This window comes from Gorilla gorilla, chromosome 3 (genome assembly GCF_029281585.2).
Source record: "Gorilla gorilla gorilla isolate KB3781 chromosome 3, NHGRI_mGorGor1-v2.1_pri, whole genome shotgun sequence".
Taxonomy (NCBI): Eukaryota; Metazoa; Chordata; class Mammalia; order Primates; family Hominidae; genus Gorilla; species Gorilla gorilla.
In genome coordinates this window covers 202186812-202209256 of record NC_073227.2, presented here as the reverse complement: position 1 = coordinate 202209256, position 22445 = coordinate 202186812, and the positions used below count along the sequence as shown (strand labels likewise).

At 37.4% G+C, this 22445-nt stretch overlaps 2 long non-coding RNA genes across 2 annotated transcripts in view; one reads left to right on the top strand and one right to left on the bottom strand.

Moving 5' to 3' along the window:
* Positions 1-22445, bottom strand: part of LOC134758375 (uncharacterized) — a 1115837-nt gene that overhangs the window by 853120 nt on the left and 240272 nt on the right. The gene's annotated exons all lie outside the window — the stretch shown is intronic.
* The window catches only part of LOC134758278 (uncharacterized), a 101598-nt gene continuing 97924 nt past the window's right edge, over positions 18772-22445 (top strand). Inside the window, exons 1-2 of the long non-coding RNA XR_010133282.1 lie at positions 18772-18845; positions 22158-22284. This is a non-coding gene — a long non-coding RNA (uncharacterized lncRNA). The remainder of the gene's footprint in view (positions 18846-22157; positions 22285-22445) is intronic.

Below are 22445 nucleotides of genomic sequence, written 5' to 3'. Positions count from 1 at the left end.
AAATCGAATCAAAATCAATAAAGATATAAGTACTGACTAAAACCATGGTTACAAGGTTATTTCTAGATGGCTACTCTAAATCCCACTGACTTTATTATTGGAAAATAGTTAAGAATTCATTCTAGAATCTAGAATCTCAGCTAGATTACATCTTTATTAGCTTGGTATCTACTTGAATCAAATGGAATATTCGTCACATCAGAGAATTCACTATCTGGCAAAGCTTGCTGGATCTCTTCAGACACATTCTTTTCTTTTTTTCTTTCTATTAGAGCTCCAAAGTTTTAAACTATATGATTACCTTTCCAAACCTCCCTTGAAAATGTGACCATATGACAAAGTTATGACTAGGACTATCCAAGTGGAAATGATGTGTGCTACTCACAGGATGCACTCCTAAAACGAACAGGCTGTCCTGCACTGGCTCATTCCCACTGGCTGGGATGCAGATGTCTTGTCTGGAGCTGCTGCTGCCATCTTGAACCTAGAGATGAAAGCCTCTTTTTTCCTTGTAGCATATGGCTGTTACATGAGAGACTGATACATTTCTATTTTTTAAATTCACTCAATTTGGGGATCCATTTAGTCTGTATTCTAATATATCCCTCTGCATCTGCATCTAGCTCTCTCAGATGCTCCTGACTTCAAAAATCTCACTCTTTATTTTATAATTTATGAAATTACCACTTTGATTAGGAATGAATTTTGATGGCCGGGCATGGTGGCTCATGCCGGTAATCCCAGAACTTAAGGAGGCTGAGACGGGCGGATCACCTGAGGTCAGGAGTTCAAGACCAGCCTGGCCAACTTATAGTGAAACCCCGTCTCTGCTAAAAAATACAAAAATTAACTAGGCATGGTGCAGCATGCCTGTAGTCCCAGCCACTTGGGAATCTGAGGCAGGAGAATCGCTTGAAGCTGGTCGTTGGAGGTTGCAGTGAGCCGAGATCACACCACTGCACTCCAGCCTGGGCAACAGAGCAAGACTCTGTCTCTCAAAAAAAAAAAAAAAAAAAGAAAAAAGAAAAAAAAAAAGAAATGAGTTTTGAAGCATTTACATGAATTGTTAAACTTGTTATATTTTTTAGAGTCTCATGCCCTTCAGATGCAAATGAATGCTCTATTGTTTTAAAACTGAAATGCACTCTTGCTAAAGTTTTGGGGAAACATGGGGATGCCAGAAGTACACATACAGATTCATTGTGTGACTGAAATTTAGCTTTTCAGGAGGGCGTTTTTGACATTCAGTCTGCCAATGTGTCACAGGACAGATACGAAACCACGAATCATCTCAAAGGGATCTTCCGCTTACTACAGGGCTGTGACTGAACGTTGGAACTAATCAGAGAATGAGCAAGATAGAGCAAGAAAAGATGCACTCATGATTCAAAAATAGATACAAACATTTCTTCTTTGAAAAATGCCACCATATCATTTATGGCTTTTAGAAATCAAATTGTGATCTAAATCATATGAATAGACACTCATACCCTTTGTTTGCTTTTAAAATGGAAAACTCTATGAGGGCAGGGCCCATGTTTATTCCATTTATATTCCAAGCATGTAACAGGAAGTCCAGGTCACAGGGACTTAGAAATGTTTGCTGAATGGCTGAGTTAATATCATGCTTTTTAATGCCACATTTCTCATTGGAAGCATGTTGTCTCTCTTTCTTCTGCAGAATGGCATCATAAGAGACTATGAGAGTGCAGAGCATACCCAGAACTTCTGAGGCTTACTAAGTGGTAATAAGCTGAATTGGAAAGAATGGGTAGGAAAGGAGATGGAAAAATAACCATAAAAATTACTCATGCATGGGATGTGGACCAGCCAGGATGATACTAGTTGATCCAAGGATGACCTAGAACCTGAATAATTAAGTAAACAGATAATCTAATGACTCCACAATTCTACTCTTGTGTATATACCCTCAGACATTGAAAAGAGATACTCAAATAAACCCATGCACATGTGTTTTCAGAACTGCCTCAGTCACAAGAGCCAAAAGGTGGAAACAACCCAAATGCCCATCCGTGGAGCAATGGAGAAACAAACCGTTGTAGTTCCATGTGGTATATTCCATACATGTACAAGGGAATAATATTTAGCCATGAAAAGGAATAAAGTGTGGATAAATGTTACAATGTGAACGAACCTTAAAAATGTTATGCTGAGTGAAATAAGCCCAACATCGAAGGTCACCTATTGTATTATTTCATTTATGTGACAGACTCAGAATAGGTAAATTCATAGGAAAATAATGCCGATTGGTGGTATCTAGGGGCTGGGGGAAATGGGGAGAAACTGTTCAATAAGCAATCGGTTTCACTTTGGGGTGATGGGCATGTTTTAGAACTAAATAGAAGTTGGTCTTGCACATTGTGAATATGCAAAATGGCCCTCAGTTGTTCACTTCAAAGCAGTTAATGTTATATCATGTAGACTTCATCTCCATAAATTATTTTTTTTAAAAGATAACGTATGCCTTGGATTATCTTAGAGTTTCAATCAATGGCTTTTGAAGAAAAAACTTTTTTCATCCACGTCAGAGCAATTCTACCATTATTCCTTTATGTTATTCTGTTTCTTGACGATATTTATATCACAGTTACAATTATCAGTTCATTCCAAAGTGGGGGTCTAGATTTTCTTAATGAAAATATTAAATTTTTTAAAGTATGAGACTGAAAAAAAAATCATTTCGGGTATGATTAATGAGAGGTAGCTGAACACGGGAGAGCTCGTAAGCATTTCAGTGGCTCTTTTGGAGATCATATGGTGCAGACAATGTAACCAGTACCCAGAACTGGGTCTGGTCAGGGCTGCTGCAGATCAGGCACTGCCCCTCCTGTGAGCAGAGCACCACTTCTCTCCTGCCTTACGCAGGTGACTGTGTCCTCTACCCCGGACTCCAGGGAAGGTTTCTTCTCACTGTTACCCTCATAAAGGAGGTGGAAGATCCTGCTCACTTTCAAGGCAAGAGGCAGCTCATGAATTTTCATCACCTGCACAGATGCTGATACGGTCAAGGGGAGTTTCCACAACTCCTACTCCCTGAGAGGCAAAGCCGGAAAAGGGGGCACTTGTAAGTTTTACATTTTCAGTAAAGCTGTCAAAATGAATTAAGCATTAAGCATAGTAGAGGAAGGGAAGCAATGTTTTTGAGTTGAAGCTTAAAAATAAACAACTATCTGTGTCATTAATATAATTATACGACTACAAATATTTTTACCAAATAATAATGTGCATGGGAAAAAGTAAGTTGGTTTCTAAAGAAATTGTTCACACACTTTATCTCTGAATGCCTTGAAATGGAGAATGATTTCTGTTGGGGTGCTCCGAAGACCAGAGCTGCTGTGCATACTGATCAAATTATCCGGATAATGGCTTTATGGGAGTATTGGCTAGAGAGTCTACAGTGCAAATATAATGAGAATGATAATAAAAACAATAACATTAGATTACATTGCTTGAATGTTCACTATGTCAAGTGTTTAACTTCATTATTTAATTAAATAAGCATTCCTTTCTTGTATAATCTAGTAGTTAAGCACACAGAACCTGGAACCAGGCAGTGTTTGCTTTCCAACTTTAACCTTTACTTAATCATCATAGCTCACTGCAGCCTCCAACTCCTGGGCTCTAGAGATCCTCCCACCTCAGCCTCCTGAGTAACTGGGACTACAGGCATGCACCACCACAATTGGCTATTTTTTAAAATTTTTTGTAGAAACGGGGTCTTGCTGTGTTCCCCCAGCTGATCTCAAACTCCTGTCCTCAAGTCATCCACCTGCTTCAGCCTCCAAATGTGTTGGGATTACAGGTGTGAGCCATCATCCAGCCTCGTCTTTAATCTTTATGCCTCGACCTCTTCATCTGTAAAATGGGAATAACAACTATACAGACCTCATGGGGCTGCTGCGAGAATTTAATGAGTTAATATACATAAAGAGCTTAGAAGGGTGCCTGGCGCACGGCAAGCATCACATAAAGTGTAGCTATTGCTATTTTTCCTTAAAAGAAGCCCTGTCATTGGATTTGCTAAACCTTGCTTGACATATACAAGTAAATCAAATTAGACATTAGACATAGGAATTTTTGAGAAACCACGAGCTTTCGTATCCATCCTTTACACCGTACTGTAGTTGTGACTCTGAACTTGCTGCTTTTGTTGATGCCCCTTGAATGACCCAACCCTTTTCCTGCCTCTTGCTAAAGTTCACAGGGAAGCTCACAAGAAGAGTGATAAAGCAGTCATTTTTTATGAAAAGAGCACTGACAAAAACAACTCCCAGAAACACAGAATCTCCCATGATTTCTTTGAGACATTTTTTTTTTTCTGCAATTGCAGATGTCATTTCCACAAATTTTCATTTTGGCATTTGGCACATGCATGTTATTTGAAAGCAATATTGCACATGTGCTGGCTGTTACCGCGACATTCTTTGGGGACTGCTTCACACAAATTAGGTGAGAACTTATCTTTGTAAAAGAATGTCTGTCACTGACAATTATGGTGATGCCCAGCCAATGCCCACATTGCGAATACAGAACGTCAACATGTATTTCTCAAGTTTTATCATTCAAGGAGGAAACATCAGGCTTGAATGGAAAAGAAACAGCTCCATCTTCCAACTGCCACAATTGTGCCCCCATTAGAAATGGTGGGGCCTGAATTCCATTAGTTAGCATAAGTCACATTTGAATAAAGAGGTGAACAAGCCACAATCCACTGCCATAAAATGGGTCACTGCTTTAATGAAAGAGGGGCTTGTTCTTAATTTATTTGGATCCCAAATCAAATTATGTAGTATTAGAGCCTTTTTTCTTTTTTTGGACTTAGCAGTCTTTTTCATTGCCTTGGAAAGGCTTGCTTTTGTGCTGAGCTGTTCAACTGAAGGTCTTTGTTAAGAAGATAACCAGGACTTTTAGGCTCACACACAGGCTTTTTGCAAACTTTTCTATGGAATATTTTAACATACATAAGCAACCTTGAAATGTGTGCTTAAGGTCTGAGTTGAAGATGAAAGCCGAAACTCAAAGTGATGTTTAGTTTACTGATATTCACAGTGACAATTTTAATGTGTTTCTGGAAAACTTAGTATGAACCTTGGCCTTTCAAATTTAAGGTTAATATTTTTAAGTCAAAGCCCTAGAAGCAAACATTTAAAATAAGACTGTTTCTCCCATCATATTTGACATTTTCCTTGCAATTTCTTATATAATTTTTGAAAGCTATTATGTTACATACATAATGTACCAAATAAATGTTTACTTAATGTAGAAGGTGATAGATGCAAAAATATTTTGGAAGGCATTATAAAGTTTTGAAATATTCACTTTAATATTTTAATGTGAATTCATGCAACCCTTTGAAACTCTAGCCAAACCAGTGGATTAGAAGAGCCTTTGGGAGAAAATCATTCTCATTAAGACTTGAATATAGTATAGAATTTAAGTACTGTTTCGTCTTGTTTTCTCTTTCTGGTTGTGGGGACTAGGATAATTGCTCTGTTGGGCTAAGAGAAAAAAAAGGAGTTTGTCTTCTCTTTTCTCTACCAGCTCCCGTTTCTCTGCCAGTATTATGATCACACCAGTAGCTTGCTTCATAGCAGGTACAAAATAAAGCAATTTCCTCAGCTACCATCAAAGGCTGTCTGCAGGGTGTGGAATAACAGCAGAAGCCTCATCCTAGGATAATTTTGTCAATTCCACTCCCACTCATGCAGTGAAAACTCAGCTAGTAGCAGCTAATAGTAGCTAATAGTTACTGAGTACTTACTATATGCTAAGTGCTTTGCTTGGATTATTTCATCCAACTCTTGCACAATTAGCAATTCCGCTCCATTGCCACAGTGAAACTAGGTTATATTACGGCTATCAGCAGCTGATACATATTGAGCATTTACTACGTGCTAAATGCATTCCTTGCATCATCTCATTTAATCTTCACTCCAACCCTCTGGTCTTGTAATCACAGATGATTTTAGTTCTTTCTGATTTATTCGGAGAACATGGTCAGTTGTATTCACTTCTCCACCTCATGGAGGTCGGGTTCATACTGAGCTGCAATTTGCAAACAAGATGGCTAAGAAGATGATGAAGAAATAAAAGAAAAAAGAGGGAAGGTGGGAAGAAAGAAGAAAGATAAACTGCTTTATTAACTGCCTTCTAGGAGGGAAGACCCAGGCTTCATTTCTCTTAATTTTCATTGTAACCTTTAAGGGTGGTGTGTTTATTTTTCCCATGTTAAAAATAAGAAAATAGAATCATGCTAAGGTTACATAATTCCATCAAGTCTCTATGATCTGCAAGTGAGTTGTCAAACAATAGAATCCTATGTGCAAATCCCTGAGTTCACAGGCCTGGCAGACCCCTATTGCCATTGCCTGGCACTCTTGGGAACAGGCTGAGCCAAAGACCTTCCTCAAAGACAGGAAGCATAGCTGATGTCATAAGACCCTATGCTGGGGAGGAGCACCAGGAAGAGGATGGATGTTTAAATGTTGAAAGCACGTTTGCCTACTGGGGTATGGCATGGCCAGGAGAGGACAGCCATAGACACGGCCTATGGCAACTCACTCCACAGGAGCCAGCCCACTGCTTTTATAAAGCTTTGGCACTCAGCTCCTTCATCCTACCCAGGCATTAGACAGGGCCAATACCATGTGGACTCTGAGACGCACGTGCTCTCCCCTTCCTTTGCCTCTATTTGCTGTGTTTTTCTCATACGGTCATTGTAGTACCCATCTTCGCATTGACAATGCCTCTATTTTCCTTAAAGAAAAAAACTGCATTGCCTCTGGACTTTGAGCTTCTTGAGAGAAGGGACTTCCTTTATTTATTAATGAATCCCCAGGACTGTTCACAGAACCTGTTGACCCTGTATAAATATTTGTTGGATTAACACCGTTCAGGCTGAACACAAATGCTGTATATGAAAAGACAGAGGATATCTATTAGACTAAGAGATGAGATGGACTAGAAAAATATATATATATATACGCTGTTTCTGCATATATTTCAGTTAATGCCCTGGGCTGAACTTTTTTTTGTGTGTGTGATGAAGTCTTGCTCTGTTGCCCAGGCTAGAGTGAAGCAGTACAATCTTGGCTCATTGCAACCTCCTCCTCCTGGGTTCAAGGGATTCTCCCACCTCAGTTTCCCAAGTAGCTGGGATTACAGGCATGTGCCACCAGGTCCAGCTAATTTTTGCATTTTTAGTAAAGATAGAGTTTCACCATGTTGGCCATGCTGGTCTCGAACTCCTGACCTCAAGACATCTGCCCACCTCGACCTCCCAAAGTGCTGGGATTACAGGCGTGAACCACTATGCCTGGCCAGCTGAGGTTTTCACAACCTTTCTTCAACCTTCCACATGCTGCTTCCTATTCTTCAAACTCCAACTGTAAGAGGGTGACCTTTGAGTAAGATCTGTCTTTGACGCCGTGGCACTGTGTATTTCAGGGGCTAGCTGGGCTCATTGTGTATTTATTCCACGATTTCCAAGGCCAAGTTGTTAGTCACTTAAAATAGGGCATCCATTTTTATTTTATACCCAAATCATAAAAGATTGCTTAACGTCAAGCAGGCTTGTAGTGCTGTCTCCATAAACATCTCAGAAGATTTAAAGCACCAGAGGAAGCTGATAAATTCTGTTTAAAGCTAAGCATAAGCATGGTCTAATGTAGACTGAATCAATTCAGTTAAAACATCCACCAGGAAAACACTTAAAAAGGTGATGGCTTTCTGCCCCTAAGCCCTAAGTAGCAGTCCTGAGTAGTAAGTTAAAATTAGAATTTGTTAAAAGTATGCAGTATGTTTATGAAGGGTAAGGGATATTTGAAAGCAATATTTAAATATTTTTAAAACATGTCTGATGCAGAAGAGAAGATTTCACTTTCTCTTTAGAGTTACTGAGGCGCAAGATAAGAGTAGGAAAGTTCACCCGGCCATGTATATTTTACTGCAAACATGTCATTTTAGACATCTTTCAAAATGTATCTGGAATATGGAAAACAGTCCTACTGAGCTATTGTTTGGCATAGCTCATTGACGTATTTATGTTTGCAAAATCAATCAGATCAGGGCAACTGTGAGTTTTGGGTTTTTTTTTTCCCCCCCCGTTTGAGAGAACGGAGTCTTGGAAATTTCAGTAAAAGTAAAAATAAAAGAAATGTGCAATGCATTTTGCCTATTATTTTGCCCTTAAAATTAAAAAAAAAAAAAAGACAGAAAAAGGGAGAAATTAGGAGAAAAATTTAGGGATCCAAAGATACCGTAATAAGTGGCCAATGTGTAACAATATAAGGATACTGAAACATATCCCAGAAGCTGGTTCCAGGACCAGATTTTCATCCTACATGCTGTGAATTTTCAGAAAGTCAACAGCTATTAGACCCTCACATGTCTCTTCTAAAATGATGGCAAGAAACACAGTTCTCTGCTTCCCAGAACGGTCATGAGGATCCTATAACATACATAACATATATAAAAGCATTGGAAAACACCACAGCCACCATCACAAGAGTACCACAGACAAATGGAATTAAGGTTAACAATGTAAAGCAATTATTATTTAATTAGAACAAGCTATTGTCTCGGAAATTCCATGTAACTTGAACTTTTATTTCAATTTATTACATTCTTATTTTCTACACTCTGAGAAGAGAAACACCTATTTGAAGTGACATTTTTAGAAAATCATACTTGAATTTGATGTATCTTATATTCTCGCTCCACCTGGGGTAGAAGGAGGGTGAAGGGGTGAATGGTAAGCTTAACAAAAGCAGGCTTTCTTTTAAAATTAGAATCTCAAAGGAATAGATTTTTACAATAGTTACAATTCTTAGCCAAGATATAAATTTAATAATATAAGGGACAAAGGAAGGGAAGAATATTGGAATCGTTATGCGCAGGACTAGCAGAAGATTTTCTTGTAAAACAATGATAAAATGGAGAATTGTCTCCAGGCAGCAAGGAGTCATATCAAACCCTACCTTGGGAAAGTTTTCCAAAGTTGTATTTCTTTACTTTCTTAAACATCTTCTGGTATATCAATTCCAGCAATATTTTGGCAGCCTAAAATTACACCATCCTGACCTTGACATTAGTATTCAACAGCACTGATGAAAGAATGACAGCTTCTCCATCCTAGTGGGTGATCTTGCACGCTTTTCCCTTCATGACTATGGAGTTTCTGTCAAATGTGCTTCCAGCTGAATGATCACATTCTTTTGAATTATGAAGTGGCTGCAAACTGTGCTAATTGGGTCCACGCTGATGTCACTGATAAGGATTAAACAGCCTTGATTGTCGTAAGGTCACAAATATATGTAATTTTGCTATACATGTATATTCCTTTTAGCGTAATCCATAACTATAGCCATGCAGAATTCTTTCATTTAATTAAAATGGTCATTAAAGACATTAAGATGAATCAGAGGCAAATCATAAAGAGACGAATGGAATAGCTAAGAGCAACTGTAATGAAAGGTTAAATATCGTGATTATTTTTTATTATTTATGAAGTGTGAACAGTATGCTTGGGAGTGCAGAAAATATTTAAGAGGGTTCCATCTTTGCCCAGAAGGATTGAGCTATAAATGCAGAAGAACAAAGAGCAAATATCAAGCCACAGAAACGTTGAGAAATAATGTCTTGAAAGAATGTAGCTTTTCTTTTTGTGTATTATGAAATCTTTTCTACATTTAAAGACTTTCAGTGGTAAGCTTCTAAAAGGCAGGGACAAGACTAGAAGAATTTTCTACTCTAGCCAGAATACTGTAATTTACACATGGGCATTTATTAATTAATTACTGTTAGATATAAATGTAACAGTCCGTATGAGATTCTAGAAGACAGTAATGAACTTCTGCAACATAGTTCAGTGCTCTCTAGCCACAAAATTATACCGATATTTTAAACTGGTGAAATTTGAATAGAATAGTTGAAATTAGTAAATTATTAAAATAAGTTGCCAAGCTACTGAATATCAAAGTATAATAAATTACAATACTCTATTAAGAAACAAAATTGCCTACTCAGTTGCTTCATGAATTTAATACGGGTATGTTGAGTACTCGCAGTAAATAATGTTGTCATTGCATATTTTATACAAAAAGAGGTACAGAAACCAATATTTTCAAAACTTGAGAACTTTGCAATATGCAGGTTTAAAAAATACTAACTTGTCATATCAGCTTTTGTAGAAAAAAATATGAATAAGATTATGGTTGCCTTTAGTTTCTCTGATCTCATAAACCCTCCGCTAGACCCCAAATGCTTTCCTGAATTTGTCCTTCTTGTCGGGTTTTGATATTTGTATATATGTTTATCCTCTCTATAAGCAATAGAGAGTATTTTATGTGTTTTATAATTTATAAAAATGATTTCTTAGTTACATATCCTTCAACTTGCTTTTCTCACTCAACATTAATTTGAGGATTACCAATATATCAATATTGATACGTGTAACTCTGGTTCATTCACTTTAGATTCTTCATAGTATTTCAATTATCTCATCATTTGTTTCTTCAGTTAATTAAATATTTATTGAGCACCTACTACATTCTAGGCATTCTTCTAGGTGATGAAGACTTAACAGCCAACAAAATAGAAAAAGTGGCTGCTATTGGAAAGCTTACTTCTTAGGGAGTGGATTCCAATGGATGCATCTGTTCTTCTGTGGATGCTTTCAAGTTTTTATCATTACAAACAGTGCTACTGCAAACAACCCTAAACACAATCACTTGTCTATTATTTAAGAGGGGAAATAAAAGAAGTGGGATACAGGGATTGTCCCTGAGGCCAACTTGTTATGTAAAGTGAGTAAGCTAAATTTACATGCCCATCCAGGATATAAGGGAACTCCCATCTATTCATATTCTCCCCACAGGGGTCTTGTTAAACTTCTGAACTTTCGCCTCCAGATGGGTCTGTAATGGTACTTCAGTGGCATTTGCATTTTGTTGATTCTAGGTGAGGTTGAGCATTCACTGTGTAATGATGGTCTCTTCATTTCTCTCTCATGGCTTATCTGTTTGTATTTATTGTCTATTTGTATATTAAGTTAGCTGTCTTTTTCATATTGATTTTCAGATGTTTTATGTGCTCTGGAAATTAATTTATTATTGCCCATATGGGTTGCTTTTGTCTCTGTGTGTGGCTTACATTTTTTCCCTTTTAAAAACATACTGTTGTCTTGCAAAAGGTATTTCATTTCAATGCAATGATAGTTACTAATATTGTTTGTTAGGAGTCTGTATTCTTCATTTTTAAGGAAATTATCACTTACCTCAATGTCATAAGAAATTCTGCTCTATTTTCTAAATGTATTAAAATTTGATTTTTAATATTTGTATCTTTAACTCATCAAAAATATAACTTATATTTGAAAAAAGGGGCTGGGTTTATTTCATTTTTCCATATGTGTAACTATGTTAGTTACCATGACGGTAGTTAGTATGAATGTTCATCACTCCTCTAGTTCTCTTCTCTCTGGGCCCACGAGAGGAGAGGAGTGCTCTTTGGAACTGGATGTGTCCATGTGGCTTGCTTTGACCAATGGACTATGAGCAGACGGATGTGTGTATACATTTAATGTAATGAAACTGGATCCAGAAAATAAGTAGAGAATTGGCTTTCTGCCTAGGTTCCCTCTGAGCAAATTTATAAAGTGGGTGAAGCTTTTTTGGATGTACCCATATCGTTCTTCTGTCTCTGTCATCTGCAGCCTACCCGCTTGTTATCAGGTACTCTCTCAAGGTAGCGTATTATTAAAGCACTGTCTATATTGACAAGACTTCATCCTCTGCACTTATCTCTTCACCCTCCACCCAAAAGCAAAGTATAGTAAAACAAACCTATCCTAAAATCCACTCTCCAAAGAACGCTACAGTCTCCCAGTTATAACTATTGGATAGGAAAATTACTAAGAAATTCACTGCTTCCTTTTTTCCAGCAGTGAGGTCATAGTGATAGGATATTTGCATTCTTATAGGGAATAATAAGGCTTCAAAAATCCACAGAAATGAATTTCAAAAGATTTGAATTTAAACAGACTTTGTTTTAAAAAACAGTCCTACCACTTACTAGCTGTGTAACTTTGGACAAGCTTCTCAACCACTCTATACCTCAGCACTCTCATCTTTGCAACAGAGATAATACCTAGATTACAGTGTTGATACGAGAATTAAAATCAATTGTGTCCATACTGAATGCTTCGTAGAGTGCCTGGCACATAGTACGTACTGATAAATGAGGCTATATGTATTATTATGTTATTGTTGCTCTTACAATTGTAATAGTGATTGTGCTATGCCTTGAGGTTAGGAGAACAGAAGTTTTAGGGTAGAGTACTTTCCTGATATCACAAGACATCCCTAATATCACAAGAGGCAGGCAGCTTTCTGCTTTGTCCATTGAGAAAAATTGCTTATTTGAATATTATCTTTTTTTGAGGCTTCAGAGGTAATACAAGGAGTTGAGGAATTGGCTATATATATATATATATGTACATATATATATGTACATATATATATATGTACATATATATATATATGTACATATATATATATATATGTACATATATATATATATGTACATATATATATATATGTACATATATATATATATGTACATATATATATATATATATATGGATATATTTTTGAGACAGGGTCTCACTCTGTTGTCCAGGCTGGAGTGCAGTGGCACAATCCTAGTTCCCTGTAGCCTCAAACTTCTGGGCTCAAGCAATCCTCCTGCCTCAGCCTCCTGAGTAGCTAGGACTACAGGTGCAGATCATCAGGCTTGACATATTCTTCAAACATTTCATTATTTTTGGAGATAGGGTCTTGCTATGTTGCCCAGGCTAATCTCAAGCTCGCAAAGTGCTGGGATTACAAAAGTGAGCTACTGTGCCCCGTCCTGGTTATTTATTAAAAGTAATTATTGCTAATTAACCTGGCAAAAGTATATTATTTTTAAAGAAATAGAGATATTTGCCAACAAGTAACATTTTCACCGTCTTTTCATTCTTCTTCTACATTGATAACTAAGTCAAAAATAATCTGCTAAATTTCTGGAAAACTTTGTACCATTCTACCTTGGAAAAAAAGGTTTCCTTTCATAGGTCCATTTCATATCTTCCAAAAAAGATGAACCTAGCTAGAGTTTTACATAATAAGAGGTGAAACGTGTAAGTTTTCATGAAAGTAATGAAATATTTTAGATTCTGATTTTATGTCACCTAAAAGGTTTTTTTTAAATCTCTCTCAAGTTTTTAGAAATAATTCTACCTTCTTCAAAATAAACCAAATAAACTTCCTTGTTTATGTGATTTCTTGTGGAAAGACACTATATCTAATCCTCTCCCTTTTAATTTCATAGACTCATAGAAGTCAGATTATTTTTAAAGTTTATATTATAAATTGTTAAAGACTAAGCAAGATGTACTTCTAAAAATTGAAATGGGGACAGTTGAAATACAAATCAATAAAAGATGAAAGTATTTTTAGTGATTAAATTAAATGACTAAGGGATTAAACTCATCCTAAGAACAGTTAATGGTGCTGATTGTTCAGGTCTCATTATGCCATAAATTATTAATTTATTTTCAAATAAGGAACATGTGAGACTTAATTTTTACAAAATGTTTGATGATGTTATTATTAGAGGAAGTGTGGATCAATATTATTATTACTTTAATTATTCAGTGTGATTACAGCTTTCCTTGAATCTGCTTAGTTTGGACTTAAGTTATTTTATTTTATTTTTTTTTAAATGGAGTTTCAGTCTTGTTGCCCAGGCTGGGGTGCAATGGCACGATCTTGGCTCACTGCAACCTCCACCTCCTGGATTCAAGTGATTCTCCTGCCTTAGCCCCCTGAGGAGCTGGGATTACAGGACTGCACCATCATGCCGAGCTAATTTTGTATTTTTAGTAGGGACAGGGTTTCACCATGTTGGCCAAGCTGGTCTCAAACTCCTGACGTCAAGTGATCTGCCCACCTCGGCCTCCCAAAGTGCTGGGATTACAGGTGTGAGCCACTGTGCCCGGCATCATAACTTTTATAAGTTTTTATAATTTGGTCTGCGTCGATAAGAAATAAATGAGTCCTGAAATCATCACTACCTTTATATGAATGCTATGCAAAAATTAATTTCAAGACCAAATACGTCAGCCTGAACTTGACTCACAAGTACTTTTGTGTTAATGCTTTACCTGTAAAACTTTCTCAGCTGACTAACATAATAAACCTAGGAATAATATTGTATACTGCTATACTACTTTTCAGTTTACAAAGTGCGTTTTTGGGCATTAGTGCATTTAATCTTGGCAAAGTCTTTTGAGGTAAGGAGGAAGACAGGGCACCCCATTTCAGAGATGAGAAAACTGAGGCCCAGCGAATTCTCCTACAAACCAGGCTTATGAGCATTTCTAGGATGAGAACTCATTTTTTTCTGACGCCCTGGAGCCTAGATCCCTGTGCATGTTACTATGACAACTTAACACAGGAGTATGCAAATGTGTGTATGTATATGTGTGTGTGTGCGTGTGTACATATTTCTTTCACCTATGACCAAAAAGGAGAACCGCAGTAAATAGTTACAGCATGCTTTTGCATGGTTTAAGGCATTTTATAGTCATTCATTAAGACTTTAATTTGGAGACATCAGCAAAGGCAATAAAACTCACAAGATTAATTGCTAAATTAGAAGGAAGATGGACTTAAAGTTAAATTTTACTTCTAATTCTTACTTGAATATGCTCTTTTGTCATTTTAAGATACAAATTGGGAAAAGGCTAGCATATGATTCTTTTTACACCGGAGTCTACACTTTACACTTTGGGATGTGTGGAAACTAACTTTGTTTTTCGACAGGGCAAAAGAGAGTCCAGGAATCTTTATGTTGAGCCAAAGTCCCTTCAAGTTAATAATTATTATTTGTGTTTATACCAGAACAAAATAAAACAATAGTTTACTATATCTGAAAGATCAGCGAAGCTTAATATAGCACCATATCAGCCCTTGCTAAGAGATTCCAGATGGCCAGGGACTAGAGGCTGCAGAGGAAGCTGGGGGAAGCGTATTGCCCTGAATGCTACCACAGTTAATATGAACAGCATGACGGTGACATTACTTTCACAAAAAATGCTAATAATCTGGAAGGTTTGCATCACTATACCATGTGAACTTTTTAAAATATACCACTTCTGTTGGAATCGTTTTGATCATGAAGAACATTAATTCTACTGCTTCTCATTTTTTTCATTTATGTTAAATGATTAGAAATACAAAATCATATCCAGTACCTAAATGACTATACTGCAAAGGATATGTTTATAAGGTTCACTTAAATTATGAAAATATCTTTCACATAATACGAGCTTCTTTCTCTAAAAAGAATCAGCATTGAGTCTTCCTCCTTATTATCTTGATGAGTCAGCTTGTTAAATGAGTAATTTGTTAATGAGATAATTCCACCTTGAAAAATTTCTATCACATATGCAATTTGTAAAGGATGCTTTTAATAAGTGACTTTAAAAATTGTCCCCATCAGAGATTGATTGATATAGAAAGTGAGGCAGGTATACTTACCATTGCAATAATACAGAGAAAACTGTATCATTGCATAGATGAACAAGCAAATAGCTTAAGAACTACGCTGGAGATGTTCAATTTATAAATATCGTTCTTAAAGTTTATTTTAAAATGTAATATTGCTTCTGCATCCCTATCATCAAAGAATATCAGTTAAATTTCCAATAATCGAAAACAAACTAAGTACATTAAATCAAAAGAACAATTGTGATCAGTGTAAGTAATAATTTTTCAGTTGTACCCTGTGAAACCTTAGGGATTTGATGTTTTGAAAACAATCCACTTTTGTGAATAATGTTTATGCATTAATTTGGTAGTGTATGGCCCAATTTAAAAGACTACGTGCTCTAACTGTGCTGACTCTCATCCACAACATAGAGCACTCACTTCTGCACAATACTTGGTGTTGAAGCTACTTCCTGGAGCCTTTCAGTGACTAATGGTGACTCTCCTTAACGTGTTATTCTCCCTCCTGTGGTACAAACATGCGTAATCTGATTACCATTGGCATTTGCTCTTTGTAAGACTGTAATTATAACACCAGTCAAAGGCTTGTTTAAAATATTTCTGTTCAGTGCAGTTTTTCCAAGGTCAAGTTGGGATAAGTGGGGTAGAAGATGTTGGATCAATGTGAACACTATTGAGAGGGCTGCTGCATTTAGAGTTAAAATTAACGAGGATCCTATTTATGCGACTTCATCACAGCAACTCAAGAACTCTCCTGAAAACGCATCTCTAGTTTTTGTTTTTTAATGAAATGAAGAGCTTCATATTTGCTAAGAGGCATGCTGTTCAAGCAGCAGGGCCGGTGAGAGAGACGCCCTCTCAATGAAGATGAGGAAAGGGAGAACCCGACTGGCAGCCTGGACAGAGGAAGGGAAAATAGAATTAACAGAGGTTTTTGAACCAGAGGAGATATTTCAAGGTACAAGAAGGTCATATCAAAAAGGACAAGCAATGAAGAGATTCAAGGAGGCGGAAAGGCAGCATTAGGAGAGCGAGAACGGAAAATCATCTCAGCAGCCACATCCTGGAGCGAGATGATGGAAGGGGAAGCCAGAGAGCAGATAAGATCGGTATCCAACTGCCATTCAATAATTCTTACAAGGAAGAATTCACTAAAGTGGAAGCAACATGGGGTGTGCCACCGGAGCCTGGAAATTTCGTGATTTCTTTTTATTTATGGAGTATTTCCAAATTCCTTCTGGATGGACGCAAATTTTATCATGAGCCTTGGCAGGAAGTTTAACCCACAGATTCAATATATTACAAATTCATGAACAGAATATTTCAAAGGCACACCTCCATCAGCTTTAGAACTATGAAAAAAAGATCATAGGGATATCTTTTTCTTTTAGTGTTTCTCAAAAAATAACTTGCGCAAAATATTTTGTAAGAAACTCCTGATTGAAGGAGAAAAGAAAACAAAACACAGGACATGGCTGTGGCTACATAAAGGCCAATTCAGTTTATAATTTGTGAGGTAGAACCAGGCAGTGGAGTGTCAAAGTTCAGAGCATGGGCCACCCTAAAGTTGGAGGTAAATCTTGGCCCCATCAATTTCTAGTTGAGTGGCATGAAGCCACTTAAATTACTCACTGCTTCAGTTGTTCAGATGTAAAATGAGGATAGAATTCTGCATAATTTAGTCATTGTGAGAATTAAAGAAGTTAATACCAACAAAACCATTGGAGTTGCACTCAGCTCGTAGTAACACTTAATATCATCTATTAGACATTAATAACTTTGTAATTCAAACCACGATTCAGCAGCAACTCTGATTTTTATTCCTATTAGCACCAACAATGAAGAAAGTTAGCATGTGTGTATATATATGCTGTGTACATATGCATACAGCATAGCAATATAATGTATAATGATAACATATAAAACTCTTATTCTGACAGTTTTTTAAAAAAATGCCATTGCTTTGAGTGGGGCTTGCACATGTATTTTCATGTCATGATTGAACGTATCATACTTTTCTTTTAATTACAAAAAAAATCTAAAAACCCCTGTTCAAGTTGTTCATTATCAGTTTTCAGAGCAATATTGAAGGCCACAGTCCCAGTCGCTAAGCAAGTTCTTGGTATGAGAATAGTAAATTTAAATAGCACAATATGGATAGGCTAGATAAAAGGGAGAACATTGCTGCAGGCCATCTTAATTCACTTTTTCCTTTGAATTAAATCCTTGAGTCAGAAAGCAGAAGATGGAATGGTTGGGAAATTCTCAATTATAATGTCAACGAGTTAAAAGGCTCACATATAGAATTCCCACCTGAAACTGTAGAAATCTTTATCAATGCTACCCCAAACTGGTTACTAGAACTCTGATTAAAGTCATTTAATTTGCTGAGATGGTGTTTGATAAAATCTAGGGGTTTCTGATGGCTAGCGTCTATTATATTTTGAACATAACTACTTTTTTCCAGTGACCTTAATAAGCCCTGTCCAGTTGAATTGTCAGAAGCTGTTTATATTAGTTTTCTGGATCTACCGTAGTGTCTGACATTGGTGCTGGACACATGAGTAGGGGCATAATACTTACATAGTATTAACCCATGCCATGGCAAGGTAAATAGCCACTCCAGCGTTCTTGGTAATTTTTAATTACCTGGTAGATGATTGCTATAATTACATAAGACACAACAAAATGAGAAGATGAGAAAACTTAGTGTGAATTATAAGAGATCTTATAAATCTCAAGTGGAAAAATGAAGTATATTGGTAGAATCTAGAAGACAGCCCAAGGAGAATGTGAAAGAAAATAAAATTTGGGAATAACGGACAAAGGAACTCATGGAAATAACACGTAATAATGTCATGAAGAATGAACCAGAGCCGGTGAGCAGTCAGGCAGAGTTGTATTCCATTTAAAACATCACCACCACCAACACAATCTCAATGCAGCTATATTTTCAAGACATAAGGGATGTAGAGCCAGGACTATTAGTGTGCATCAGAAGGAAAACATACAGAACACTCTATTTATAATTCCAGGGGTTGGCAAGGTATTTAATGAAGCACCGAGAGTTCTCAGTAGCCACCACCTCCCACGCCGTCCTCCTGTCTGCAGGCTTGCATCTAGCCACCAGTGCTGAAATAGTGCCTGTCCCATGGAACCATCACCCCTCAGAACTGAGCCTGGATGTCAGCCGTGGCCATGATGGCTCCGTCTCATTCTGTCACAGATCGTCTTTATAAGCCAGACATGTCAGTGCTATAAACTGATGAGGTAAGTAGTGATTAAGGCTAAGTGGATCTTGTTAATTCAGCAACACTTTAAAATAATTGAACATGAATAAAATGGCAAATTATAATCAAAGTCCTTTGGGAATACATTTGAAAGCTACATAATGCTACAGGAGTTCATCATGACTAATACTATTATAATTAATATTAAATGATAAAATAATGACTGGCTTTTATTCTTAGCTCAAATTGTCATGCTAGCAAAGGGATGCTTTGGCTTTGACATTGGAGTGAAGGGTGGGGACAAAGGCGATGGAGAACGAAAGCAATCATTTTGTATTGCAATTTTTAAAGCTTGGCGTTTTTCCTTTTGAATTGCTTTGTTGGCTGATTCGGTATTTGGACCAGGACATTTTCCATCACGCTATGATGTTCAAAAAGAACAGAGATGAGGGTAATAGTCTCCTGAAGTGAATTCTGAGGTTTTAAAGCCCAAATGTACAGGAGGCAATAACATGTATGCTTTAAGAGCTTTTGAGATGTAAGTAGTGACCTTTGTGTTTCCAATAATGTTTGATAATTGAATGTAGACACTGCGTATTGGAAAATAAGGTACTTGTAAGGCAAGGATCATATTCAGCTAGCCCTTATAATGGAGGGGCACAGTTTATCTGAGATTGTGAGCCCTGCCTCAAAGAACCTCAATAATCATAAGCAGTGGGGGATTGCCACTTTCTATAGCGAGGGCAGCGCAATTCTTGCCGCAGGTCACTCGGAACAGAAATAAAGAAACAAACTGAAGCAGAAGGCGTTTCGCATGATATTGCCCCTGGGAAAATGGGTGGCAACACCAAATTCCTGAAGATGGAGTGAACATCTGTGATGGTGTTTTTAGTGTACTTTTGAAACTGATTATAATCTAAGAATTAGGCGGTAGAAAAGAGAAGCAGAGCACCACAGAACAAAAAGATACATTTTACAAAAAATTTAAAAATCACATGCAAAAGTAAAGCCTCCAAGAAATAGATGACTTGGAAGTGAAGAGCCTGTGCAGCTTTTCAAAGGGACGGATGCTTTTTGGCTGTATAATACTGAAGATGGCTTAAGTTCTTCAAAGTAGGAACTGACAGTCCACAATGATTTGTTTGTTTAATGACTATGATTTACCACTTCTCTGAGAGTTGTTTGTTACCGTGACACATTTAGGTCAAGAGAAATGAGCCCTCAGTTCAAATACAGGTCTCTGTCCTTTAGTGAACCACAGAAATGGAGCCTACCCCTTCAGCGATTTTAAACCTCAAGGTATAAATAGTAGTTTCAGCCATGTGTCTCATATTCCATCCACATCCTTTTTGCTGAATGTACTTTATATACTATCTTTACTATGGTGTGTCGAATGGTTCAGCTTTCACTTAAATGGAATGGCTGTAGTTACATGCGGGTTCGCTTTAAAGCAACTGAAAAAAAGAACTGCAATCTCTGTTTTCCAATTTCAAAAAATAATCAACAGAAACACACCATCTGCAACTCCCATTTACCTGGCTTCTGAAAAATAAAAATTTCCTACAGATAAAGAATGAAATGTTGTGGTAGATTTTACAAGTCTAAATTCTTTGTAACTAGACTGGGTGAGATGCTTAGATGCTTTCCACATGACAATTTAAACTTTAGCTTATTCCTTCCTTCCCTTTTTTTTTTTTTTTTTTTTTTCTGAAAGAGTCTCACTGTATCACCCAGGCTGGAGTGCAGTGGCGGGATCTCGGCTCATTGCAATCTCCGCCTCCCGGGTTCAAGGGACTCTCATGTCTCAGCCTTCTGCGTAGCTGGGACTACAGGCACATGCCACCAGGCCCAGCTAATTTTTGTATTTTTCGTAGAGACACGGTTTCGCCATGTTGGCCAGGCTGATCTTGAACTCCTGACCTCAGGTGGTCCACCCGCCTCGGCCTCCCATAGTTTTGGGATTTCAGGTGTGAATCACTGTACCCAGTAAATATCTTCTTGAGTGCTCTCTTCAGCCCTGGAGGTAATTGTTATGACCACAGATCATTTCTCCAGATTCTTTTGATTGTCTAAAATCTAATGTCTTTACTAACTTTTTATGGGGTCTTTGACCTCCTCCACAGTGTCCTCAATTAATTGGACCATAGTTTTGGGTTAGCTTGACACCATAAGGGGTTGTGCTTTTAAGAAACACAATGTCGGCCGGGCGCGGTGGCTCACGCCTGTAATCCCAACACTTTGGGAGGCCGAGGCGGGCAGATTATGAGGTCAGGAGATCGAGACCATCCTGGCTAACACGGTGAAACCCCATCTCTACTAAAAATACAAAAAATTAGCCGGGCGTGGTGGCGGGCGCCTGTAGTCCCAGCTACTCGGGAGGCTGAGGCAGGAGAATGGCGTGAACCCGGGAGGCGGAGCTTGCAGCGAGCCGAGATCGCGCCACTGCACTCCAGCCTGGGCGACAGAGCGAGACTCCGTCTCAAAAAAAAAAAAAAAAAAAAAAACCCTCAATGTCATGTTCCATTTCGGTACAGTTAGAAATTCATATTCAGCCTTAGCAAAACATCTGAAACATCAAGTGTCTTTTTTGTTTGTTTGTTTTTGCCTGATAAAACACTGTGCACAGAATGGCTAGTTAAGTATAATGATGAACTTTCTATGGTCATAAAGAGTGCAACCTTTCATGAGAACTCATTTAAAATAAACTAAAATGCCACACACACTTGGCATGGAATATCATATCTTTATATTAAATTTCAAAGACATAATGAAAAAGAAAACCACCATCTCCAGTATGTTAAAACATTTCAACGTATTGGAAAATATTACTGAGCATGGGTTTATATTTCTTAAATAATTTTACAAATCACTAAATTAAAATCTCCATATGTGGTAATATAAAAATGAATAAATCTTGCTCAAATAATTATATTAAAATATTTACAGGAGAAAGGTATTGTGTCATTTTAAGAAAACTCAGAATAGTTTCTATTTTAGTAATTACCTACAAATGAATAATGACGTTCAATACGGTCTGTAAAAACCCAAAACTCTCAACTATGACATATAGAAAACAGAGCTCCAGGTCTGGACAAAAGGTGGAAGCACTGGGGCCCAAAACACAGAAAATGTGGAACTTAGTGTAAATTGAGTGTTCTTTTAGAATGCTCAGATGCCTAATTATAAAACTAAGTTCTTTCTATGTAGTGCAGTCATGCCAAAATAATCTCTTCTATGCAATATTCTTTATACTACAAGTTATCTCCTTCTTTCTATCTCTTAGCAGGTATATGAATAATCAAAAACCATCTTCCTCCCTTTTTCCTCCCTCCCTGTCTCCATCTTTCCTCAGACACCCACAGAATTTAACAGAAATCGAAGGTGTGGAAAGGATCTCAGACAAGCGAATCCATCACTGTTACTGTACAGATAAGAAATGGAGGCCAAATAGGATTAGCAACTTGCTCAGGACTCCACAGGTAATAAGACTCAGAATCCAAATATGTATCTTCTGCTTGCTGGTGCATTGTTCTTTCTTTTATACCACACCATCTGATAGCCTCGCATTCTCGAGGGCTTTCTAGTGTTTATTACTACAAGAAACAGGCCGGACCCCACTGTGTGGCATTAGAGCCCCACG